Here is a 10,563-nt window from a genome sequence, read left to right on the forward strand (position 1 = left end):
AAAAGTGCAAAGGTATGAGTGTCAGAGTCAAAGGGCCTGAGCTCTCAAAGGTAATATTAGCAGTATACTACTACAGTGAATTCTGCTTTATAGAATCAATGGTCAATAGAATTAGCCATTTATTTGAATCAATATGGGAAAAGCAAAACCATTTGTATATTATTACATGTAAAAATCACTCATATTAAAATCACAATTTTCAGTTTTTGGAATCAAAATTCCAGAAAATTTATACAGTAATTACTTATTAGTAGGTTTTCCATTTCCCATGGAAAAACAGAGTAAACTGTGGATTTTACCTTTTACCAGAGGTAAATGTGGATTTCTCATTTTACTGGAGAAGCCCGCAGAGTTCCAGCCCGCAGGTGACAGGGCGGGGGGAGGAAGGGAGGGAGCAGGAGGGGGCAGTCAGCCAGGGGGCACCATGTGCACCTACATGCACATGGCCCCAGGCAGCCTAGAGAGCAGCTCCTGCAGGTAAGTGGGGTTGGGGGGGGAGAGAATTGGGACCCTGTAGAAAGGGAGGGAAGGAGTCGGGCAGGGCTGGAGCTGGGACTGGGGCTGATTCCCAGCTGAGTGATATATGGGGCTTGGGGCCTGGCACTGCAATGCATGGCTGCAGGGCTGCAGCGCAGAGTGGAACGGGACTGCAGGAGGCTCGTCCGAGGGATAAGACCAACTCCCCACCACTGCATGCATTCTCAGGAGGCAGGGGGGACCCGCACCCCACAGATCTGTGCATGGGGTGGGGGCAAGAGCAGGCTGCAAGCTTGGGCTGCTGCCCTCCCCCAGGACCTCAGCAGCCCAGCTGGCATGACTCACCACTGCAGGGAACAGTGGAGTCGCAGGGAGAAAAAACGGGTCTCCTTTTAATGGAATCAGACAGTTAATAGAATCAAATCAACATTTCTCAAAGTGATTCCAATAAGAGGAATCCGCTGTAGTAGTAATACTATTAGTAATAATATTAGATAGTAATATTCTTCGCAACACAATCCCAGATTTAAAAGAAACCACTAAGCATGTTCTTCCAGATGCAAGAACAATATCTGAAAATGATGACTTGAAGAGATCAAGAAGGAAAGCCTGTCCTTTGGATACAGATTTAAAGAAAATAAAAACACAAGAGGAGTAGTCCTAGAAACTCCTAAGGACCCTCTCTACCCACACAAGCAAACAGCGCTTAAAGTATTCAAGTGCATCACCCAATATTTCCTAGAAATTGTGTGTGTTGCTATTCATGGCTCTAAAGTCAATTTATTTCAGTTCTGTAAGTAGAAGAGACATATTTCTGCAGGCACTCAGAAATTTTCTCCTGCCTTAAGAATGCAAAATGATCTTGTTAGGACTATTGCCAAGTGGAGAATCTGAACAGAGATATTAAATGGCCATAGAATTAGAAAATGTTATACTTTAGCTTACAGCTAATGATTTTATGGTTTTGCTGTGAAATCAGACCCCCAGACAAAATGACAAATTTATTAAAAAGCCTATATCCTGTTCCCCCTGGGCAGCTGTGTGCATCGTTGACAAAGAAATTATAAGCTCCCATCTTTTCCAACTTTTAACCCTGCTCTGCTCATGAAGTCAAATTGCTGCCACTGTTTTTATGGCCAGAAACAACAAGATCTAACTCATTTAGGAACCGGTCAATATTGTCTTGCAATCAAATAAAGGGAATGCTCTCAAGTAACACTAGTTGATCCTTCCCTTTAATTGAGTCATTGACCAGTCATCTCTTCAGGATTCCTGATAATGGTCACTCAAGGATTCCAGGCAAATATTGGGAACTGTCCACCTGTCACTACCTGATTTAAATGTAGCTGAAGCAGTATGCTTCTGGTGGCACCTTGTGCTAGTGACTATTCCCCAAATGCAAGGGTAAAAGTCCCCTGATGTCAAGAGGCAAGGTAATTTTTTTTCTTAATTAAACCTTCTTGTCTGCCAGTCATTCCTTGTTAGAAGTTTGACCCCACACTACTGGGCAATTTTGCCATTGACTTCAGGCCCTGAATGAGTAAAACCATTTAGGGGGGAAAAGGAGCACATGAATTAAGGATTCACTTAAGACATTTCTGCTTGGCATGGTTTAAAACCATCAAATTATATGTTTAAAATAGAAATGAGGCCACAACCTTAACAAGAGTCCCTGGAATAATAATCTAGAACTAGCATAATTCACAAAAGGCATTAAAGGCCTCTGATGATTTATTTTTATGGCAAAGGCAGCAAATATAATAGCAAATATAAGAAATCCATCCAATCTTGTGACAAATGTTGTTATGTGGATACGGAGAATGCATAAGATGAACATACCTTCCACAGACATTGCAGTCTTCAAGTTTCTAAATGATGTATAGAACACAGGCATTAGAGACAAGTCAGTTTATTCCCATAGCAATGGTGCCATCTTGTGGGGAAATTATTTAAATACTGGTAAAAAAATGTAACTTTTTTTTTCAATTTTATTGGGTCCAGCACCATGGACACTGCATGCAGCACAGGGGGCTGGCACTTGCTCCATATGATGTGCACACTGGACCAACCCTGAGCATTGGTTCTGCGGCTGGTCCAGATTGGGTTGTATTGGATCCAGCATGTAGGGTCATTCTGGGAGGGTGCAACATGCAGCATGTACCCTGTGCTTGTCACACGTGCCATGACCATGGTGCCAGTTCCTGCCCATGCACCACATGCCAGCCATGCTCCACAGTGCCCCCAGCACCAATTCCAACACACATGCTACCTACAGCACGAGCCCTGGAGCTGGGCCAGCACACTCTGCAGGTGGCAGAGGGGCAGCACAGGGAATACACTGCATGCAGTGCTCTGGTGGACCATGCCTGAGGCCTGGCTCCAGTGCAGCTGGAACTGGCCCGCAGACTGGCCCAGCAATGCCCATCTGGCCCATGTGACCAGATGAGTTTGACACCCCTGAGACACAACATTCTGTATTAACTTACATGAGCAACTTAGAGTCTTGTTTTGTCCATTTGATTTTAGCGATGCTACAACGACAGCCTAACCTCAGTTTCTCATGGAAAAGGAGCTGCTAAATAATGGTGTGGTCCAGTGACCAGGCTAAGCCCGATTTAGATTTCCTCTGGCACCACAAAACATAGGAAAACTCCTTCACACCAAAAACTTGATGGAAACCCTTGAGTAACATTGTTACGAAACAAAGGATTCTATGAAGGCGGGTAAAGTTTAGCCTTATCAGTAGTTCTGTTAAGCTATCTTGTGTTGTTGGATCATGCCCAGCAGAAGGGACTCGTTAGGTTCAGAAAACTGATTTGAAATAGTAGAATATTAATATTTCCTAAAACTGTTTCTATCTTTATCTGATTTGAGTACCACAGTTTGTCTAGGTTTGTTCTTCTCTTTTTTAGTTTATTTTAAGGAACTCTGACATTAACTCCTACTTTTATAGAAAGGGAAACATTCACGCGCTAGACTGAATGGGACGCTACAAATAGACCATTCTTGCTCTTGAGTAACCCAGTAATATGTGCTAATGCTCCATTATCTATATCAGAGGTTCACAACTTTTTTAAACTCACAGCACTCCTCATTAGACTCAAGGCACTCTTGCAAAATACCAGCTCTTAGCTTTAATTCATTTTTTTTACTATGGAAAAAGAGTAGAACAATTATTTTGTTTCACAGAACTCAGAAAGATCACAATGGGTCAGAATGTTTTTGATGCTATGAAACCCTATCTGAAATCTCTGGGTTTATTTTGTGAATCATGTTTAGGTGTTTACATACCTATTGTGTAGCAGCCTCAAAAGGATGTCACAGCACCCTCAGCTGCGGAGGTACCCTAGTTGAGAATTATTGATCTATACTCTATCCCTGATTCAGAGGTACTTAGATTTTCAAAGAGAAAGGGCAGTCCTCATCTAGACTGGCCTTCATAATACAAATCAGAGAAACATTAATGATGGACACTAGTCATTACTAGAACTCGTTAGAAATTTTTCTACAAAAGGTTTTTCAGTCAGAATATGGTTACCTGTGAAAAGCGAGACATGTTGCAGAAATGTGCCCCCTTAGATCAATGAATATAAAACAAAACCTGAAAAAAGATTTAGTTATAGATCAAAATGTTCTGTTTAGGTTTTTCAGAATGAACCATATTGATTTTCCATTAAAAAAAATAATCCATGTTCTAAGGTAAATACATAACTTTAAAGAATTGAAACATGGAAAAACACTTCAATGTTACCAAAAAGAAGTACAGTATTTTGATATTTGGAACTTTTTAAAACTGTCAGCGCATGGGAAATTTTGAAATGTTTCTTTTCATTCTGTTCCATAAACCATCCTAAAGATTTTTTTCCCTTAAGCAAATTATCCAATATTCAACTATGGTCATTGTCTAATGTTAACATGGAAAAAATAGGGCAGCAACAATTTCTGTGACTAGAATTTCAAACCTGTTCAGATTTCAGCAAAGCTGACAGATAACCTATTTGGTATTGTGCATTTCCTCAGCACTTGAAGAGGTTATTCTACAAATATTCTTCTGTTGGGCCCAATGCAATTTTATCTAATTGGATAGAATCACTTATTTCTGGGGGAAAGTAATATTGTTACAATGAGCATATTACAGGGCACCTGCTCCTTGCAGGTGTTGTTGAGACAGAAGCATTGCCTACTATTTAGAGCAGCTATTGGATTCTATTCCTGCTTTATCATAGTCCACTTATCTCTGCCTCCGTTTACTTTTCTATATGATAGAATACATTGTCCCTTTGTGTCCAGTCGAGTTGCACAGTTAAGTCATGTTTGTAAAGCATTTTTAATGGAAAGCTATAGTCCCATTTATCCACTATAGCTGCAGAGCAGAAGTAGGGAGAGGAATGGGACCCACCCCAACAGGAATGGGACTCACTCCAGTTCATGTTGTTGATGTAAGCTCCCTTACTCAAGTCATGAAATAATTGCTTAGTTGCCCTTCAGCTATGAAGTGCCCAGAATCTGCCCCAAATACCCCTTACACTCATAGGTGGCATGCAGGTGGCCGGTGATCTATTCTAGAACTCAGTGGCTGGGTAAAAGCACTTCATATTGCAAACCAGAGAAACCGGTCCTATATATGGTAATTAGTTTTTTAGTGTTTGAATTATTAGCAGCATCTATTATTAGCAGTAATATGAAAGCATACTGTCTCAAGAGAGACTACTTCTATTCACTTTCCTTTAAAACACACTGCGTTTTTTCATCACAACAATGTCTTCAGTTTTTGGAACTCAGCATGCTTAAAGTGTCTGGAGTCCCTAAAGTCTTTAAACTTATTCAGCCTGAAATCACTGTCTAGAACAAGCTGGTATTTAGGAGATTAGAAACTATTATTTTAACCTTCTCCTTGTAAACTCCTCTTGGATCTGTGGGTAATTATCTTTGTATCCTTTTGATGCTCTGCAGCATCATTTAAAATTTTTGTCTATTTAAACACTTCTGGCATAAGAAAGGAGCAGGCAGGCAGAGGGGAGGGTTGATATGACATGCATTCACTCAGGCACATTCTCAAGCAAAATCTGTGCATTAGGTTTCCTACTGGTAAGTTATTCAGCTGAGAAGTTGAGATTTTTATCTCTGCTGGAGCTTTTCTTTTGAGAGCTCATTGTATTTTCAGACTTAGGAGATATATGTATTTCATTTGTAAGGTAGGCTGATACTGTCAACCTTGACAGTTTCCCGTTAAGACAAAGCTGAGAATAATGTATGAGGTTTGTCTACACAGCTCTTCCTAATAACCTATCCTCAAGTACACTCATATATCTGACCATTCTGTGCCTTCCCTCACTTTTTAAAAACGGATTAAATTCAGTCATATCAGTTAAAGCTATACAGCAGAGCAGACGCTTTTGGAAGGGTCATAATATGCCATGTACTTCAGAGGATACTTTCCAGAGCATAGCAATGTAATTTTGTAATTTTACACAGAAGCTTTCATATGTGATGGGACCAGTACCTGGGGCCGCCTTCTCCAATATACTGCCTATGACAATGCCCAAGACACACTGGCCATGTCTACACAAGATGTTAACTGCGCAGTAGCCCATGACTACTGCACAGTAGCATCATGTGGCAGGAAGCATGACACGATACTACTGCGCAGTAGTCATGAGTTACTGCACAGGCAGTGTCACGTAAAAGCCCTTCCAGGACACAACTGCATAGTAACTCTGGTTACTGCACAGTCATTTAGTACTTGTTTATACAAGTACTAAATGACTGTGCAATAACTACTGGCCACTGCTTCAAAGAAGTTATCTGAAACTGTGGCAGGAACTTAGGAATTAAGCTCCCAGGTAAAAGTTTCCTCCTAATCCCTATATTAGTTTGATGCTGTTTTATGACCTGACATATGAGTTTGTATCCCTTCCAAGATCTTGGGATACTGGGGGTGGAATGAGAAGTGTTAAAGGCTTCAAAGAAATAGAAGCAAGGAGAACTGACCATAAAGCACAGCAAAGCTTGTGCTCTCATGAGTTCACAAGCTTTTCTGGGATGTGTATGAAAAAGTTAAAGACAGAGCACAGATAAACATCAAACATATATGAAATCAAAACTAATGATCATCAGATTCCAAATCATATACTGAAAATCCATATCTCTTATCTTTTTCTATTCCAACAAGACTTTCATAGTGTCAACACCACATGAAAATATAGCTTTCTGTGACAGGATGGATTCCTGCCTGAGGACTATTAATAGAGTGTTTGGAGTGCTTTCCAGAAATACATTTCACCAGTATAAATTAGGACAAAGACCCATTACTTATATCAGACAGGAAAAGAATCCATTTGTTCCAACAGATCTTTTGAGGTACTTGGCCTACTTTTTTTGGAAGTAGTGTGAGAGGAAATTAGGATAGACATGTCCTCAGCTGCAGGGGCTTGCATTTTTGGGAGGTCTTAAGAAAATTAAAGGCATTGCAAGTAATCTCTGCCCTGATCCAGGAATGTATAATGTTAATTATACATGTTAATTATACATAGGTGCCATTGACTTCAATGGGACTTAGGCATGGTCTTAAATTAGGCATAGGATTTTCTGAATATTCACACAAACCAAATTCTGACAAAGCTATAGGTACTTATCCACTGATGGCAGATCTAAACAAAACTTATTTTCTAGAGGGAAGGTATGAAAAAACAAGAGATGTTTTCAGTTCCTTGGTGCGGAATTTAATATAGCACAAACCCATTGTACAGTATGGGTTTGCACCATCTTTACTTAAAATAACTGATTTTTTTTTAAAAGACTGCATGAAGCCGTACTTTTTCGAACCATGCAGCCTCTCTGTATATTCCATTAAGTGCTAGTAGGCCACAAAGCAATGTCTGACATATTTAAAATAGCTGGATATGTAGGAGGAACTCTGACCACCACAAAGACCTTGAGAGACTTCACTTCTAAACAGCAACTTTTCATTCATGCTTCTGTTTAGTCTCCATGCACATCTGCACAAAACTGAATGGATAAATATTTTCTAGTACCAAATACATGCATTTACAACTCTAACATCTGTGCTAAGAGACCATGCTGATGGACAACCTTATAAAACTAAACATTTTTACTTAAACATATTATTTTCATGTATGAGCCCTTAAAATGTATTTTAAAATGTTAATTTTTTTAAGTAATGGACTGTAAAATATGAGTCTGTCCTCTAAAGAGGACTTATACATTAATCATCCACTAATTTAGTAATCGCTTAAATTAATTATAATGACTTGTGATTTTTTAATGGGATGCCTTTGTAATTCACTGAGACTAAGTATTACTGATGTTAGAAAACATGATTACACTGTTAATTTTACAAGACATACCTGACCTTTAGTCAGTTCCTGAGAACTAACAGGAGAGCAGTGTTGGATTTTCACTCATCTGGGAGCCCTGCTAGACATAGACACTTAGACAGCACAAACTAAATGTACTTCCATTAATGCCTTATTATAAAATAGAAAGTTACAAAGTTAATTTGATAACGTCCAAGAGGTAAGACAGTATTGGATACATAATGCATGCTCAGTAAAGCCATTTAATGTATTTTTTGTTAATAGATATTGTCCAAACTAAATAAACTATGAGTCTTCACAAAAATTGGAATAATGGCAGAAACAGAAAGTACTGGGGATATTAAATATATCCGTCCATCTTAGATGAGAATGTCAGATGATGTTGCAAAAGCACCTCAAAGTGAACTTGACTGCTTTCAGGCACTTCCTACCCTAATTTAGGGGCAGGGGGAATACAGATTTGCCCAATCTCAGGACCGAAATGAAAGAGGGTTGAAAGGAAGATAAAAGAAAAGAAAGGACAGAAAAGATGCTGAGTCTCTTCAGTAGCATTAGCATCTCTAACATGTTTCTTTTCTTTGATGCTCTGTCCCCATATCTGAGACTTATGCCATGTTTTTAAATGGCTTTTCATTTATTTATTCATTTCTCTTTGGTTACCACTCCTAGTTGATGAAAATATACCACAGCAGTGAATAAACATTTCCAATAAATACACTGAAGTAACTGAAAAAAAAGTAAGAGCTACAAGGAACTTCTTTTCTTTTTACTTTCCTCATACAGCAGCTCACACCACTGTAACGGGAAAAATTGTGGGGATTTCAGGTTCAATTTACAGCTCTTCTGTATAAAGGTAAGACTTAAAATTGTGCAGAGTGCAGGAACATGAAGAGTTGCTCAAGTCTGAGATTGTCTTTGTAAATCTGCTGCCCAACCCCTCTTTTGCCAAGGGACTTGTTATAAAATCAGAAAAGCGTGTGCAGCCATTTGATGGCCTCTGGGCATTTTGCAGGTCTGCCCCGTGTGGCAAGAACTCAGTTTAGAAACATATTATTGATCTTTCCAGAATCCACACTGATCTCAGTGAACATTTCAAAAATTGGTACTCTCCTCTACAGTCACACAAAATGTGCCTTTTTTCTGTTAGTGCAGAGAAAGCAGCTGCAATTTTAGGTAAGAGCAAGGAGGCATTTCCAACATCAGGAGAAAAGATAAAATGGTGACAGCTCTATCACACATGCGTGGGCCATCAATAAAAGTTACATCAATGTAGGCACATATTAAGTGAATGAAAAGAGAATGTAAGCAAAGATGATACAAAACAGGCTTAGCATCTGGCCCACTGTTTTCTAAAGTTGACAGGCCCCAACCCTAAAATCATTCCTATGTTTTTATGGGACACATGAGATCACATGAAGTCTATTTTGCAAATTGAGACTGTATTTGATGTATCTGTATTTAATGAACTTGACAAAAATTCAGTCAAATTAGCAAAGCAGTAAGCACAAGTACAACCAGTTTTCTGAACCTCATGCTTACCCACTCTCTTTACATGCTTTTGTGTAAATGTAAAGGAACTAAAAAGTTTGCTGTTTTTTTCTGCAGGTTTATGTGTTTTTCATCCGGCAAATTTCCTTGTCAGTGTGAATGGACACGCTTAAGTTTCTATAAGAACACAACAGAATATACATTGAAAAGACATGCAAGTGGTACTTCATTTTTAATTGAGATCTAACTCCTCCTTGCTTAAGAAAATTTGAAGAGAGCGAGGGTAAATTTACAATAATTCTATACAGGAAAATGAGGTTTGATTCTGAAACCTTTATGCGCATGGATATTCTTCACTAGTGTAAGTAGTCTTACTTCAATGGGTCAGCTGCAAGCAGCCCTTTGGGGAAGCAACATGTTGACTCACTAATAAAACTGTGAATGGAATATCAACCTTCCTTAAATGCACATGTGATATGCACTGAATAAACATATACCCCTGGAACAGTCCCTGCGCTGAAAAGCTTGCAGTCTAAGTGAAACAGAATCATGTTCTTCAAATACCTACTTAGTATTAGAGAAAGACCCAGGTATCTGGCACAATAAAAATGTAGAGGTCAAAAATGTCAACATTTTTTAGACTTCTGAGCATACAGTAAATATTTCTCTTTTGTCTTTTCCATTTTATTATTTTATTATACTCTCCATACTTGTGGCTGTGTGCCATTTCCCACAAACCAAGCATCTTCCCCTTTCATGTCTCTTAATACAAGTTTCTGCAAAATGAACTCTCATTGTAGCTTGACTATATTTCTATTTACACTTAAACTTTTTTCCATGTCTCCTTTGAATGGCTTCTAATTTAGCACTGTTACAAGGACTTTTCTATACTGTCATGTATTCTTATTTCACTATAACAAATAAGTCGTTTATCTCAAATATATTTGTTATGAACAACCAGCTGATCGCCTGTCAAGAATGACAGATTTCAGGGAGTGTTTCTATAGCCGCCCCTCACCTCCTGCTCACCCTTTGGGGCCAGCCATGTAAAGACTCCCCCAGCCGTCACTGCTGCATCCTCCTCCAGCCTCTGGTATGGGGGCTCCCTCCCCCTGCCCATCTCCACCTTGCAGCAGGGCTTCCCCCTGCTTCCCCTTTCTTCCCTGCTCCCCCGCCTCCTTCCCCATCGCCTCCCCCTCCCTGCCGCCTGTTGTTGGGGCTGTGCGGGCCGGCTCCCGGTCCCGTCCTCGCCGGGCGCGAG

The sequence above is a fragment of the Alligator sinensis genome, unplaced genomic scaffold (assembly GCF_000455745.1).
Source record: "Alligator sinensis unplaced genomic scaffold, ASM45574v1 scaffold352_1, whole genome shotgun sequence".
Taxonomy (NCBI): domain Eukaryota; kingdom Metazoa; phylum Chordata; order Crocodylia; family Alligatoridae; genus Alligator; species Alligator sinensis.